General features: G+C 37.8%; 1 protein-coding gene across 1 annotated transcript in view; it reads left to right on the top strand.

Annotated features, from left to right (window-relative positions):
* Positions 1–16,295, top strand: part of LOC129787295 (dipeptidase 1) — a 66,421-nt gene that overhangs the window by 18,219 nt on the left and 31,907 nt on the right. Inside the window, exon 2 of the mRNA XM_055822758.1 lies at positions 5,500–5,564. The gene's annotated coding sequence lies outside the window, so the exon portion shown is untranslated. The remainder of the gene's footprint in view (positions 1–5,499; positions 5,565–16,295) is intronic.

The following is a 16,295-nucleotide window of genomic DNA, read 5'->3' as shown; positions in this document are numbered from 1 at the left end:
ACCGATATGTATACCTTCCTCTTCAGGAGGGATGAAATATCACCCTAATCCGAAAAAAACTTTTTAAAAAATTAAAGAGAAAAATGACTGAAAAAATATCGATCAAGCTTTGGTAAGGAAATCCTTCCACTATAACAGAGAAATTCACCTCATTGTGAAATTTTATGTCTGGCACTAATTTAAATCTCATCTAAGTTTTGTAGCAATTAAAACTTAACACCAATTTGCATACAATTCATGCTTAAATTCAAATTCAAATTTCCTACATAAAATTTAATTTAATCATTAGCTCATCAGTGAAATGCAGAAACTAAATCAAATTTTACTTAATTCACGAATTAGTTTGCAAGTTATATATGATTATTCAGGTGTATAAGGGAGGAGGGGGGAGGATTTTAATTAATTTAAACTTTAAAGGAGTGTAAGGTTTTTTGAATTTGAAAATTAAACAAATATTTTTGTATTTAATTTTATTACATGCATCTAATTCATAGAGTTGTCAAATTGAAGCATATGCTTTATACCTAACGATGACGAAAATAGATGAAATGTGGGCGTGGCTTCCGTATTACTTATTGGTAAATCTTTTTAGAGTTTTTTTTTCTTATTTCATTATATTATATTTTTCTAATTAAAATAGATTGTTTTATTAAAAAAAAAAGTATTTTTTTAAGTTTCATTTGAATATATGTATATTTTTTATGAATTTTCACGATAATTTTTTTACCCCAGGCCGGGGGCAATTTGGTGCAATTTATCAAAAAGTGTCAAAAAATAGATACAATTATAGAATTGAAAATAAATTAGACAATAAAAACAATAAATTATTTGAATTCCTAATAAATGAATTTAATACAATATTGCCCCATTTTCCCCTAATAAATATGTTTAAAATGTGATAAATAAATTAAACCTGTAGCCGAGTTCACTGATTTTATTTCTATTCGACAATTAGTTTTATCATACCAAAATAAATATTAAACTGCACAATATATTTCTAGTTTGAATTAATTTAATTTTCTTTTGATTCACAAAATTATTTTGCATCATTTATGTAATATGATGGGTTTATTTTCTATCAATTACATTATGCATATGAGAACGGATGAGTTTCCTATTCAAATTCTATCAAAGAGTTCATATATAATAAATAAATTAAATTTGTGATGGCAAAATTGATGCTTTTTGTTCGCTTTTACATTCCATTTTAGCTCAGCGATATTGTGCTAAATTAATATCAACATATACATGGGGAGCATCAGTTACAATGCATAGCGAAGTGAATGGAATTTATCAATACACAATCTGGGGGCGACATAGCCCCATTACTCTACCATTGCGGCTCTTTAATTTTGCGTTGGAGCGCGCGGAGAAATATGTAATAAAGCACTATCGATAAATCGCAATTTATTAATTATATATAAACCAATTATCGTCTATCAAATATGTTTCCCCGGCATTACCACGGCATTTGCCAATGAATCTCCGCATGTAATCGTATTTCGGTCGACTTGTTTATGAATAGCCGGGGATAATGGCGGAAAGAGTGGCGTTCAATAATTTTCCCAGCAAATGGGGCGGGAGGAATTGATACACAACAACAGCAACAAAAAATAAACCTCATATACAGATAGAAGTTATGCGAGATGAGGAGAACTGGAATGTCATAGGCACGATTTTTCACGTTTTCTGTGCCTCCAAGCATGCAAAACCCCATTAAAATATAAATAATGCATTTTATCTATGCTATGGGGGTGAACTTTCACCCTCCCCTCCATTGCCCCTGCAGACCAAAAGTTTATTTTTAAGCATCACCCAACCCACATGAAAAAGTTTCCAAAATGCATAGTTTGTGGGGGTGGAGATTATTAATGAAAAAAATACAGCAAAATTGCAATATTCTTCTGCGTAAATCTGTTTTATTCCACAATCAGCAGACCACAAAACTCGAAAGTAATTCTATATTTTTTTTTACAAATAAATTTACCTGTCAGTTGCGAATTTGGGGGGTTATAATTGAAAATATGGAGCAATCCCCCCAAACCACATTGCTAAATAGCATAATCCCTCAAAATATGGGAAATGATAAATGCGGGAATGTCACCGTGTTTGTATTGAATTTAAAACCTTCAATCGAATTTCCAGCAACACCTCTCCCCTCGTCGCCAAATTGCCACCCCCCAACCTTTCGTGACTCAGTGCCCCAAATTGCTCACCCCACCCGCGCTATCGTGTATATATAGCACAAATGTGCACCAATATCGATTTATCTATTTCAAAAATAAACAGGAAATGTACTGGAGCAGAAGCTAAGGCATTTTTTTCGTGCACAAAACTTCCCCATAAACCGATAGAAAATTGGGAATACTTTTTTTTGTGTCCTCTTTCAGCGAGTTGAACGCCAATCGATCATTTTTGAGAATAATTCTATCGAGGGTAGGGGGTTGTTTGGCCTCATGGCACACCCCCGGTTCTGCCGACAGAATTCTGCACTGAATTTTCGTCATAAACTCACACGGAGAGAGAGAGAGAGAGAGTACGGTTAATGAGAAAAAGATTAATAATGAATTTTGAATGCAATTTTATGGGAAAATGCACGAATTTTCTGAAAAAAATGCAAAAACAAATTCAAAAATTTTGTACAGAATTTTAGCTGAAATTAGAATGGAATTTTAGAATGAATTCGTGAAATGTACTTATACGTTAAATTATTAGTTTAAAATTAATACATAAAAAATGAGTTTTGATGAATTTTTAGAATCAACATTTTATATTATTACATCACTATTGAATATTTATTTTTCTGCAAAGAATATATCTCTTGGAAATTATTCAAATTCTTCTTCTGATTTTTTTCTAAGATTTTTGTGGTTCAAGAAATTCAAATCTTTTTTTTTGTAAGAAAAATTCCATCCCAATAATCCGGCTGCCCTGTATATAGTTAGAAATGTCGCTCAGTCAGAGAATTTCTCACCACCCCTGTATAAAGAAATGTTATAAACCCAGAATGCCTAAAAAGGACCACCCCCGCATCCAAAGGCAGCTTTTCGCGAAAATTGTCGCTGAGAACGAGGCGAATTAAACGAGGAGAAAACTCATTTTATGATCAAAAATAATTTCCATGGAGAAGAAATTTGAGTTAAAATCACATTTTTGGCCTCTTTCTCTTTCGCATAAGGGTGGCATTTGCATTAGGGAGCCCTCTCAGAGCTAAAGTGTGTCGTAAATATAATTTTATACGCGCCGCGGAAGTGGGTTTGGTATGCCATGGCGCGAAAGCCCCTTGAGAGAGCTTTGAACAATGCGACTTGGAGGGTACATTATGGGTTGACATTCATGTTTACCCATCCATTTTGGCGTGGCGTCATGGACTTTGGGAATCACCCCATCTTGTTGTTTGGGGAGGAAAGGGAATGGGAAGAATTTTCCAGGAAAAAGGGGACGCCACGCGGCTTTCTTCGTCCCGAATTCTGTCCCTGGTGGAACATCGTTCTCGCGTTTTTGCTGTAAAAAATCCATTTTCTCACACTTCCAACCCTCCTCCATCGCATTGCCTCGAGGATTTCTCATGGCTTCTGCCTCTGTTGGAGACAGCACTCAATGCATCCACAAAATGCTACCTCACCCCCCATTGGCAAAACACCACAAATTGGAGTTCAATGGGATCATACGTCTCACCCGTGACATTTATACGACCGCAAGTGAAAAGCTTTCGGGTGTCGAAAGCTCATCATGTCGCGCTGAAAGTCAATTGGCAAAATTTCTCATGATGAGTTTTCGCGCGCTCAAATGTAATAAATACGCAAAAAAGGGGAGGCTAGAATGGGGGGGGGATTGCGAGGTCTGGGGGACGGGTGGATGGTGAGGCAGAAATGAGAGCAATTTCCACGCCAAATAATCTCAATATGACATCTTGATTTGCGATTAAGTTTATGAGGGGTCCGAAGCAGAGTTGTCGGAAACAGAAGCCAAAAGTCGGATTGAGTGGAGTGGGAATTCGTTGTTGAATAATTCATTAAATGGCACAGAGAACTTTTTATGTGGTGTGTGTGCAGAGTCGGCAGAGAAACTCCCCAACACTCCTGATGATTATCTTATCAATTTGTCTATTTTATACATCAGCTGCATGACTTTTATGTCTATACCTTCAAGGAAATGCCGGAGGGAAGACTTTCGTAATTATGGGTACAGAGTGGATCATGAGAAAATGGGGGTTTTTCCAGGAGTTACTTTCGCATTATGTTACTCCCTCATTCTCTCTTAGTTATTTGGGGGTCAATATACCAAGTTAATTCGTACATACGGAGGATAAGCTGCATGAAAGTAATTTTGAGACAGAAATCTGGGTCAACTGGGTCAAATGTTTCATTATAAAATGTTTTTATATTATATGGAATTTCATGGTTAATGAAGAGGATTCGTAACATGGGAAGAAGCTGATTTTATTTTTTTGCGATGATTTTTGTAGAATTTAACGATTTAGGTTTGACTTGAAAATATTTAAGAGTGGTTTTCTTATTTTGATAGAAACTGAGATAAAATAAAACTTCAAGCTATCCTGCTATTTATATTTTTTGATACTTTTATTAAGTATTCCGTTTTTTTTTTTATTAATGCTGTTATGGTGCTATGCAGGAAAAGAATGTCAAGAAAAAATGATCATGACATTTTTTCCTGACATTTTTTTTTGTCATTCCCTCTCACTTCCACTAATGTATTTCCCTATCTTTCGTCTTTCTCTGACACATAATCACGACATTTTTTTTTTCATGGCATGCCTTTTTTCTTGTGCACATATTTTTCATGAATTTTCTCAGCATTTGGGGATATTTTCCTCAAAGAAGAGTGGAAAATACTTAGCTAAAGAGTCCACAAAGCCGGGAAAGCAGTGAAAAGTGGAAATTTATGGTCATTTAGCGGTCGAATATGTGAAAATGCGCGAAGTGAAAAATCAAAACATTCTTTCCCTGACCAATTTTTACGAGATATTTTTCTGTATTTTCACGACACAAATCACTTCCTGCAGGTTTTTTGGACCTTCCCACAGGTCATCTGCAACACGGAAGGTCTGTGTGGGGTCAGGGAAATGCTTTCTGAGTGGTGGAATCCCACCTGAACGCGGAAAAAATTGGTCCGGGAATGAATGTTTTGCTGTCGAAACTTCACTGTTTTCACTTATTTGGCCGATAAATACTCACGATTTTCCACTTTTCACACTTTCACAGGCACTAAGAACATTTCCACAAGCCGCTTTTCACTTTTCCCAACATAAAATATCACAATTCACAGAGAAAATTGAAGAAAACTAAGAAACAAGTTCACTTCACAAGAGCTTGAAAAAGAATGTCGTGAACATGCGTCAGGGAAAGACGAAAGATAGGGAAATACATTAGTGGGAGTGAGAGGGAATGACAAAAAAAAATGTCAGGAAAAAATGTCATGATCATTTTTTCTCGACATGAGAAACGTGAATAGACCCATTATTTCTTTTTCTTGCAGACTTTCCTAAAAACTATCAGTGATGGAATATTCAACGGAAAATCATTCAATACTGTGTACTGAAGGTAGATATTTTTTTCATTTTTTTTCTTATCATTTTAAGAATATTTTTTAAAGAAAAATTAATTCTATCTATGCGAGTTATTGAAATTTTTAAATATTTGGAAAGTATAACGAATTTCTTGAACGTAAATTGTTTTCGAATTTTAGTTAAGTATTCTACAAATTTTCACCTCTTAGAAATTGTTTTTCCAAGATTTTTATTAATTCAAAATTTATTCAAATTCTTAATTTTATTCTTAAGTCTTTTATATGCTTTTTCTTGCACCCATAAATATTTCTTAGTCGTGTCCGTATTTTTCAGTACAGTCCTTGTATGTATTTCCTTGTACGAGGTTCTTACACACACACCCTTTCGTGTGCCAAAAAGGGGCTTTTCCTTGTGATTCACGCTCCGGGGAATTCACGGTAATTTGCTCAATGTTTGAAAGGAGCGTCCCGCAAAGTAAATTTGAACAGCTTTAGGATAAAAGAACACCATACAAAATAATTTCCTTCGTGTTCCAGCGTGTTTTCTGAGAAAACATGGACCATCTCTCTTCCAAATTACAATACTTTTTCTTGTCTCTCAAAAAAATTCCCGGAAATTTGATTTGAAGGAAATTCACTTTTTTTTTTAGTGTTGTGGATAATACAAAAATAATTCCCAGCGTAGCCCTTTTTTTGATTTAAGCCACCGACTCATGAATAATTTCTTCGTGTGTGTGCTTTTTTTTCGGTGCGAGAAAATTCTTGAGAATTCCATCCTCGCATTTCTACGGGGTGGTTTGGGAAAATGCCGACACATGGGTGGTGTTCGCACGGTTCGCACCCCCATCAGGCCATGCATAAACTTTTCATGAATTTATATTTCTGCTAGGTCGGTTGACTCTCCTCGACCACGACGTAATGGGCTCATCCCTTCGTCCCAATGGCATCCACCCCCGAGCCATCTCCCCAAAAAGCATCGCCCCTTCCGGCCTCAGTATACACACTCTGGGTATAAAAATCCATTTCATGGATGGTGTGCTCTGCAAAATTGACGAACTGATTGAATTTTTACCCTGTTTGCAAATTCGTATAATTTAATTTATTTTTAAGGGTGGCCCATCACGGGGGATGATGTGCCGTCGTAGGGAATATTTATTATTTGTGCACTTGGCTCCTATTGGGGGCTCCCGAGAGTTCCCACATACATATATAATACTCTTGTACGATGGGGTTGGGGGTGTACTGTACAACACAGTGGTGGAGTACATTCGCATTAGTTAATGAAAATAAAATATTTACATTGCGAGGAAATGGGTTTCTGCGAAAAGCGACAAGAGTTGGAACATGCGAAAAGGCAGACATTGTGCAATAAATTTGTTTAAATTTGCAAAGCCTCGGCATGAATTAAGCGTGCCAAACTACCACGACATGCCTTTGTGGGGAGTTCAACAAATGGGTTAGAAAAGTAGGGCACTCTGCCAATATGGGTTGTCGATGATCCCTCACCTCTCGAAGGGTAGGTGAAGCGTTCGAGGGTGCTACATAGTGGGTAATTTTATTTAGCAATTTACCACGGTGTCGTTTTTAATTGAAAACTTTCTTTTCCCTTTGATTTGGCTTTAGCAAAAAAAATATGGAGGTAAGCTGTATGAGTAATTGTATATAATCGATACTATATGTATAATTGGAAGGTCCATAAATTTCATTATAGGGGAGAAAGAAAGCTCTCTTAAATTCCTCTCTTTATGTACTTTTCTGCCATTTATTCAACTGTTGATGTGAATAATTGAATTAATCTATTGATTTTGCCGTGCAATATCCTGGAATGCTTCAAAGCTTTTCAATCTTCCAAATTGCAAATGGTTTTATCCCCCAAAGCTTCCTTTTCTGCACTTTGTCACTTCCCAACGGGATATTAAAAGCATAAAATCATAAAATCTCCATGGAGTTTATGTGGATGATTTCCCCATCTCTTTATATTCACAGCTCAAAAGCTTTCATCTTGCATAATTCACCGCCCTTCCGACATTCAACTTCCTTCATTTTTAATAGAGTGGAACAATGAAAATAAAGTTCACACAACGGGGCGTGTCGTTTGACGTTTAATACAAATGTCACGTTTAAGTGCTGTCATACCTGCTGACAGGATGTCATTTCCTTAATACAAAAATGGTGGGAACACAACATCTATATATTTTACTTTTTTTCTTTATCTCTTTTACCTGCGTGTGTCAGTCAGGTGCATTTGGGGAAAAATTAACCTTGTCAATTGTTGACAGCGTAAAAGAGACTTTGGGGAATTTTCCTGAAAGACATGCAAAATGGCTTCAATTGACTCCTAAAATGGAACGACTTATTCACAAGAGTCCTAACGCAGAATGCTAGATAGCTTTCTGTCATGTTGTATTTGACATGTCATTGTCTCACCACTACCACCTGCCCCCACGCCTTCATATATAGCCGTTCAACTCAACATTCAACGGAGGGTTGGTTTGATACTAAATCCGTACCGGAAGTGCCGTGCTAAATTTATAACGACACCAATTCCACCCTGTGCACAATCCTCGCCACAAAATGTATGCATCGTTGTGCGGGATAAAATGGGGGAGAATGGGGTAAACCTACATAGTACACCCTCACAACCCCACCCATCCCACTCAACGTAAAACTGTATGAGGACGTAAATTGATGATCGATCGTCAATCATTTCCTTATTACTTCCCTCCGTCACTCAGGAAAATTTCGCATTTACGTATTAGAGGGGTGGTAGTCGGTGAGGGGGTGCCGTGCGATGAGGGTGGAACACATTCACAAATTTACTGAATGTTCCACCTCATTAGGTCTCTTGGTGCACGTAGCTCGCACGGAAGTGAGATGGATATCTCACAGGAAGCTTCCTGGAGCTTTTTGTACGCCCCCACTTTCTATGTCTACCCCAAACCCCCTTCTTTTATCTACATTCATTTTAGGTGCCGAAAGGGAAGAAGAGTGGCTCGGAACAGTCCCAATTATGTCATGAGACATCACGTCAAGCCACCCTTCATATGATAAATTGTCTTGTTTTCCTCACATGGCGCAGTGTTTCGTGGAAATTTTCACTGTCAATATAATATTGTGCCAAATTGTATGGAAATTTGTCACTTGAAGGAGTTATACACCATGCTGCCACCACCACCAAATGTGAATGCAGGAAATTGTGGGTAGAAAAGCCACAATGAGTTAAACGATCTGGCAATGTCAGATATTCTGCAAAATGATTGTCTCCTTTGAAAGCTTTTTGTTTATTATGAAAATTTTTGAGTGAATATTTTAGTATGAAGTTAGACGGAAAGCTTTGCACAAAGGTACATTGTTCTTAAAAAACTTTAAGTCATTTTGGACGCTGTGAATTACACACTAGATGGCTCTACTTCTTTTGGCCCTCTGGTGAGAGATTTTTTAGAGATTTTTTGGAGCTTAAAAATGTATGTATTCCTGAAATAAATTAAATAAAACAGAAAAGTAATGTAAAAATAGATTTTTCGAGCTTTATTACAACAGTTCCATGAAAAAATTAAATTCAATTCTCGTCTTAAAATTCACATATTCTTTATTTCTTTCTATAATTTGTTGTCGTATAAATTAAAATGAAAATATTGTTGAGAATAATCTAAATCCCCTGAAGAAAGAAAAAATGAAATAAAGCAAAGATAAATGCATAATTTATTCTTTCGTTTATCCATTTTAATGGTGCACGAATGAAATATACAACTGTTAATTATTCCTCACAAATTCAGTGGGATAAATCATGCGAATTGCTGCAAATTCCCGCCACAGGGAAGCTCAACGTAATTGTCGAAGAGAGCTTTTAGTGGGAAGGGGGGTGGCATTAGATGGGACACCTGCTTCTTGTGAGAAGCTCCCCTTCTTTTGGGAAACTCAATCTCCCACATTTCTCAGTTCCACTCCACTTATGCGATGTTCCATTCATTATCCTAATGATGTCATCAATATCAATTCACAGGATTCTCATCTCAATCCACCCAAAGAGAGCTAAAGCATCTTTACTCACAGAGAGTGGCTCACAGATTCATCCAATTTTGCTCATAGAATCCCCAACATTTTGGTACAATCGCAATAATTTCGGTAAATACTGTCTAACTTGTGAGAAAGACAGAGAGGAAGTTTCTCACAAAATGTTCCATCCCTGGAATTTACTTACAGTATGCACTGCAGAAGGCGCACGCGGGGGGTGGCTAATAATTAAATTCATTACCCCGTTGAACCCGTGCGTATATAGAACTCACGTCCAATTAGGAGAAACGCGGAATGAGAAATTATCCGTTTAGCAAACACACGGGGAGCTTCCTAAAGATTTATTTACTCCCCCCTTTTTCTCGTACGTGCAATTCGAAGAATGCTATAGCTCGTTAAATTGAAATGATGGCACACAGTTCCCATATTTACTTTCCACCAGCAAAATTCCTCGCTTTTCTCGTCCCAAAAAGGGATCCTCAATGGCATTTTCTTTTTCAAAAACGTGAAAAATTTCCACCCCTAAGGCACTATATGTGTCTTTTTTTGTGCCCCTTAACTAAAAGAAATATTCCGGCACACAAAATTCCAAGACAATCTCTTTAGAATTCCCGTGGAATGTCTCTGCCAACGAGGCCCCCATCTTGCTCCAAAAAAAAATGTAGGACGCGCCGGCTGTGAAATCCTCTGTTGTCGTCGGAGCTGAATTTTGCAAAGCTCTGCCCGAAAAAACTTTTGAACGGGATATCACAGAATGAAATAATATTCTGCAATATAGTGCTACTAGAATATTATTGATTGGACCACATAAATCGCTTGAAGCAGTGTGTTTTCATGACTAATTTCACGATTCTGCCATTCACAAGAACATTACCCACGAATAAACTGTCATGGTGTTCAAAAATAAATGGGTGTTAGATCTGTTTGCTTTCTGTGGTTTTCTTTGTATATGTGGAAAAGCTTGTGCTTAACTGACAGAAGCTTTACAATTTGATCATTTTCACATTTAAATATTTATTTAAGCATAGTTTAGGTATCCAAAGAATTGTTTATTGTGGCTCTGATTCAATTTTTTGGCAGGCAGATTTTTTATTTTTTGGAAACGAAAAAGCCGTTACTGTTATGTTTTTAGGCGACGTTTTGACAAATTCTACACAAACGTGCGTAAATGAAATTATTAATTTTGATCAGTAAATCATAATTTTTTAATGAAATTATTGAAGGTTGAACAAGAATTTAACAAACCCCTCTTTAAAAGCTTGTACCATATTTAATCAATTTGTGGGAGAAGGGGTTATGTGCTCACTATGCAACACATTATGTAGATACATAATTCCCCTCATGCACTTGGTTCACTGACTTTAAATAGAACATACAATGTGCCATAGAGAAGAACATTAATAAAGCATGGCAAGACATTTAAAACCCGATTTAAAACAGCCTACAAAGTAATTAAGGTCTCACAAATGGCTTTAATTGTTGCCTAAATATCCTTTGTCGACATACAGTTTACAATAATGAAGTGACGCTACTTGCGACAAATTGTTTATAAAGTGATAAAGTTGCTAAAGAGGAGTGTTCTTAGTTTGTTTCAAAGTCATAATTTGTGTTGTTATGTATGTAGTATAATGTTATAATCACATTGGTTTCCAATTAAACTACATACATATGTGGGAAATTGAGTTTAAATGAAGGCAATTAAAGCTAACAGTAGACTCTATTAGTTCCCCTCATTGACCTCCCTATGGCCGCAAAAGGTGTATGTTGTGTATATAGTAGGTCAATGGAGGGCGGTGCTTTGGGGTGCGATGGACCTTTGATTTCTGTGTCACATGCAAAGTGGTCGCACGCAAATTGATCCCGCAATTTGCACAGAGTCTGTTCACCTCACTCTCCACTATACCACACAAAATCAATTTCCACCCCCATCTATCCAGTGGGTGGGGGTTTCCTTTATATGGGGGAGCGGGATGCTTCGCGTGAGGAATGAGAAAATCTTGGACAAGCTGATACACGAGCTTAATCCTCGAATAAACAGTCCGTTGTGATTGTTTCATCTTGTCGAGCTTAATTAGCAGCATACCACACACTCGAAAGCTTCCCCAAAGCTCCCATGAGTAGGTATATGTATGTGCTGCACAATATAACCTTGATACTTGCACTTTGACCCAGTGTGATGTACCACCCTCCTCATTGGATTCTCTCTAAGCATAATTTTCTGTTAAATTTAATGACGAACACTCCAGTCTGATGAGGGTGTGTGTGTATGGGAACCTCAAGCTGAACCTTAGGAGGGGTGGCGATGAATTTCGAGGCTGAGTTTGCACAGCAAGGAAGTGTGGTCAGAAATTCAATAAAGAACAATTAAAAAGGAATCCCTTTGGCATGGTAGACGTCTCCCCGCACATACTATATGTTGGATTTGGAAAAGGAAAGCTCTCTGATGAATGTGCTTTGTGTTTGTTCCTCCTGGGGTGATGTTCTTGAGTAAATAGTTCAGGGGGCAAAAACGGCCTGTTGGTGGGGTGAGAGGTCACAATGTCTGGGGGTGGGAAAATGAGTGGAAAAATCACTGAACCTTTTCTTATTCTTCCTCAGCTTCTTCTTGGAAAAATTTCGATGTGGGGGTGTAGAAGGAAGAAGAAAAGCTCACCAGCCGTATTGCTTCGTCCACCCGGCAGGGACTTCCGCTTTGGTGTTGTTTCCGGTTCTATATTGAATTTCTGGCATACCCTCTCCCACTCTCAGACGAAATTCCTCTACTCTCATATTTCCACCACCCAACCGTTACCCCCGTTGTGCAGACTGGGGCTCAGTGTTTGTGGGTTTTTGGGGGATTTCATACTCACAACAGTGGAGCTCTTGTTGTCATTCTCACAGTACAAATTGCGACAATCTGCTGAAGATCGTAAATTTTCCAGATATTCCCACAACAAAAAGATTTTTCATGGGATGAGTAAAACAACCACACCCTCCCGTGTATCAGGAAGGCCTCTCTGGGGGTGACTTGCCCAAAAAGAGGAACTCTTTTTGTTGATTCATGTTTTCCTTTTTTCATGCTTCAGCCGCCCCACCGCCAACACCCTTGCATGGTGCTCGAAGTGACGAAGAAACACTTCAGCACTAAGATCGAGAAAATTTATTTGAGGAAGGAAATGTGCGAGTGAGTGATTGCAATATGATTAGCACCTACTGTAGCTTTTCCGGGTATGGGAAGAAAAGTGAAAAAGAGAAAAGCTTATGTGGAGAAGCTGAGTGAAGAATTTTTCTCACGCAGACAATCCGGGGTGGGAATTTAATAAAAGGGTCAAATTGGAGCTTACACAGAATTTAATTTGCTTGTCAGAAGCAGGAAAATTTAGAAATACCCTCCTTTGATGAAGCACAGGGTTCATCACAAAAAATTCTTCATGTGTTTCAGTAAAAAGGATTGAAAACTGTTTTATTTGTATTATTTTCGTTTAGTCAATAAGTAAGATTTATTTACAAGTTTCATCTGTTTTAAAATAAGATGAAAATAACATACAAGAAGTTCTTTATTTAATTTTCATGAAAGTTTCATTATATTCATCATTTCATTAAATTTCAATAAATTCCCCTGCTTTTGATGCAATTTCAGTGAAAAGCCTTATGAGTGAGAAGCATTATACACTACTTCCTGTTCTCTGGGAATTCCTCTCCTTCCATCGGGACATCCTGTTTATATCATCAATATTCTTCATAATTAATCACAATACTTTGTCCTCTAACTGAATTCCCCATTGAAGCTCCTTCCGTGCATCCTTTTGACAACATTATAGAGCGCATTGGGGCGCCTATTCCCTCGAGAGTGGAGGGGAATAATAAAATTTCTCATGAAGTTCAATAAATTGCATCCAATGTCTGCACAAAAGTTTCATGGGTGGTTGAGGGGTTGGCATTCCATGGGGCACAGAACAAGGGGGTTTTCCGTAATGAAAATTCAATCTGAACGAAACAATCTCGTGCCTTTCTCATTTGCATTGCAACAAGACACGAAATGAAGTAAATTGTGTTATCAGGAAGATCCTTCTGTCTGCCTCATGAATTGCAATCTCGCGCACGATAGACTGTGTGTCCCCACCAATGGAGTCATTTAGGGGATAAAATGGATGAGCAATTTCCTCAGTGAAATGGCCGGCCGTTTATTGAGATTGGTCAAATTTTATGCCAAATTTTATGTCGAATGGCATTCTGTGAAATAAAATTTCCTCGCGGGAATAGGGACAGAAGTATGTGAAAGTGGGGTTCAGTGGCCCCATCTATTTTGCCAGCAAGCAGAGTTTCCCATCTTTTTTCCCCCGTCGAGTGGGAGGAAATGGGGGGGGGGGGTGGCTCCGTGAGAATATGTGATGGCATTTGTGGTACAAACAGTACAAAAATCAACCCCCAACCCCCATAAGCGAATGGAATATCGTGTCAAGTCACGCCATTTCGTATCATTGTGCCGTTGTATACTTTTGGCATTTTCCATCTAACAATATTTTATTCGATTTTCCCTGCCACTAACTAAATAAATTGCCATCATTCCTTATATACTCCCACGCTGATACATTTCCGTCCCACTGTCCTTATTTTTCACCCACAAACTATCCATAGATGGCGCGAGTTGTCAGTTTTAGTCCCCTCTTTAAAATTTCCGGCTTGTAAAATTGATACCCATTTACAAAGAATCTGTTCTTCTTTCCTTAATGCGAGACTAGGAAAAGTAGGAAAATCAGATAGTACAAAAAAAGAATCCAAGAACATCCAACTTTAATACATTTAAATTAAAGTGAAGAAAATATTTAAAACCGTTCAAGAAAAGTATTTATAAGTATTTCAGAACTTTTTCGCAATTTCCTGCACAACTTCTCACACATCAAAAGCGAAACGTTGTGTTAGAATTTACGGAATTTATTTATTTTCAAGAAAAAAGGCTCCATGTATATAGCTCATCTGCGGAAGCTCTCTTTGAGCTTTTCGGGAAAATATTCAGCGTGCTGCCAGATGTTTTTAAGAGGCTTTCTCTTGAGCTCCGAGAGAGCTATAGCAAATGTCCTCAATTTAACCATCGTACCCCCATTGACACCCCCATTGTGTGTGAAGGCTTGCACAGTGCAAGGAGGGGTGTTGCCTCGTAATTCGATTTGTGGATTATAGTGGTGCAAAGTGTCCTTGCCGCTGCTGCCTTTTCTCACATCCCATGGCAACAGTGGACAGTGTCAACATTTTTTTTTACCAATTTCTCTCGAGAGGATTTTGTTGAGAAATCCGAACAATGCAACTTTCAGAGCAATTCCCACCCTCAACCCCTGTCCATACCTCCTGCTGATCCTCAGAACGTCCGACGACAGCGGATGAGTATCCATAAATCAGAGTCTGGAAACGCCATATATAGAAGACGAAATTTAACGATATATGGGTGGGTGGAGGGTGGAAAAAGTACATTGAGAATGTGGAGAATAGAAGTGGATTTGAGAGTTCTATTGAATGACAAGCAAAGCCAGGCCGGAAGTGCAGGAAGAGGGCATTTTTCACACGCTGAAAATTTCATCAAAAGCCCAGACGGATGGCTCAAATGTTCGCACCAAATGCCCCAAGAGAGAGGCAGCTTAAGGGCCAAAAATGGAAATTGTCCAATGGGCAGAAATCACATCTGGTTGTGTTCAAATAAATGGTTACACATACATTATTGGAGGAAGAGCACAAGGGGGCTATGTGCTGAAGAAAAGTGATGGGCATGCAAAAATACTCGAGGATTTGCCGCGCTCTCCATGGCACCGTGTAGGCCAAACTCATCGCTGGGAGCTATAAATTCATGTTTACCACCCCCCGCATCACAGACAAGGAATCACAGTGGGGCTTTTTTATGACGTGATCTGTGGTGAGAATAAACACAAAGAGCCATTCTTTGTGTGCTCGGGATGGAGCAGAAGGGCATATTATGGGGTATGTAGGTCGATGTACTGAACTGAGGAATTTATTACAGTTGAACCCCTACAGAACGAATATTCTGAATGTGATGTAAGTTTTTTAAATAAATTTAGAGGAAAGAATATTTTCTAAAATGATTTTTCTTGTCAGTAATTTCATATTCTTGGAAAAACTACTCAAGAAAGTGAAGTTTTCGCAAATTATAAAATATAAAATCTTGTCTGTTTTCTAGACGTAATGAAAGATACAACTGGACTACACTATATACAAGAAAATAATAACTTTTAGTTATATAACTGAAATTTTATTTTCCCTTTTCACTACATATTTTAATTTCTTTCTCCGCCAGCTCTTCAAAGTCAATCTGTTGGATTTTACAGAGTGACGTTTTAATTTAATTTTCCTGGCACAAAGTAATTGGTTATTGAATAAAAGAAGAAGTGTGGTGTTCGCTTTGGAAGTTCGTCTTTTTTTTTTTTGAAGAACGTCTGTCTCGTCTGTCGACAGAGTGGTGGAAAGTTTTTCATTGTATTTGCTAGGAAAAGTGCACAATTCAATTATATATTGCGCTATATGGAAACTTCTTCTTTCATTCGAGGGAGGGTGTGGAGTTATACCTTTCAGGTGCTATGCTCGACAAAAAGTCATATAGTGGATGATGTGTGGCGAAAGGATTGCCGGTGGGTTTGAAAAGAAAGAGAGGAATTTTCCAACTCTCACGAGGATATCTTTTTGGGTGTGCAAACAAAGCTTATTTCTATACAGCCTCTGTGTCACTATGGTGAAGATTTCAAACATGAAGATGGTTTCCAATTTGT

This window comes from Lutzomyia longipalpis, chromosome 1 (assembly GCF_024334085.1).
Source record: "Lutzomyia longipalpis isolate SR_M1_2022 chromosome 1, ASM2433408v1".
NCBI lineage: Eukaryota > Metazoa > Arthropoda > Insecta > Diptera > Psychodidae > Lutzomyia > Lutzomyia longipalpis.
Note: the sequence above shows the minus strand (reverse complement) of the source record. Positions and strands in the feature narration are given on the sequence as shown.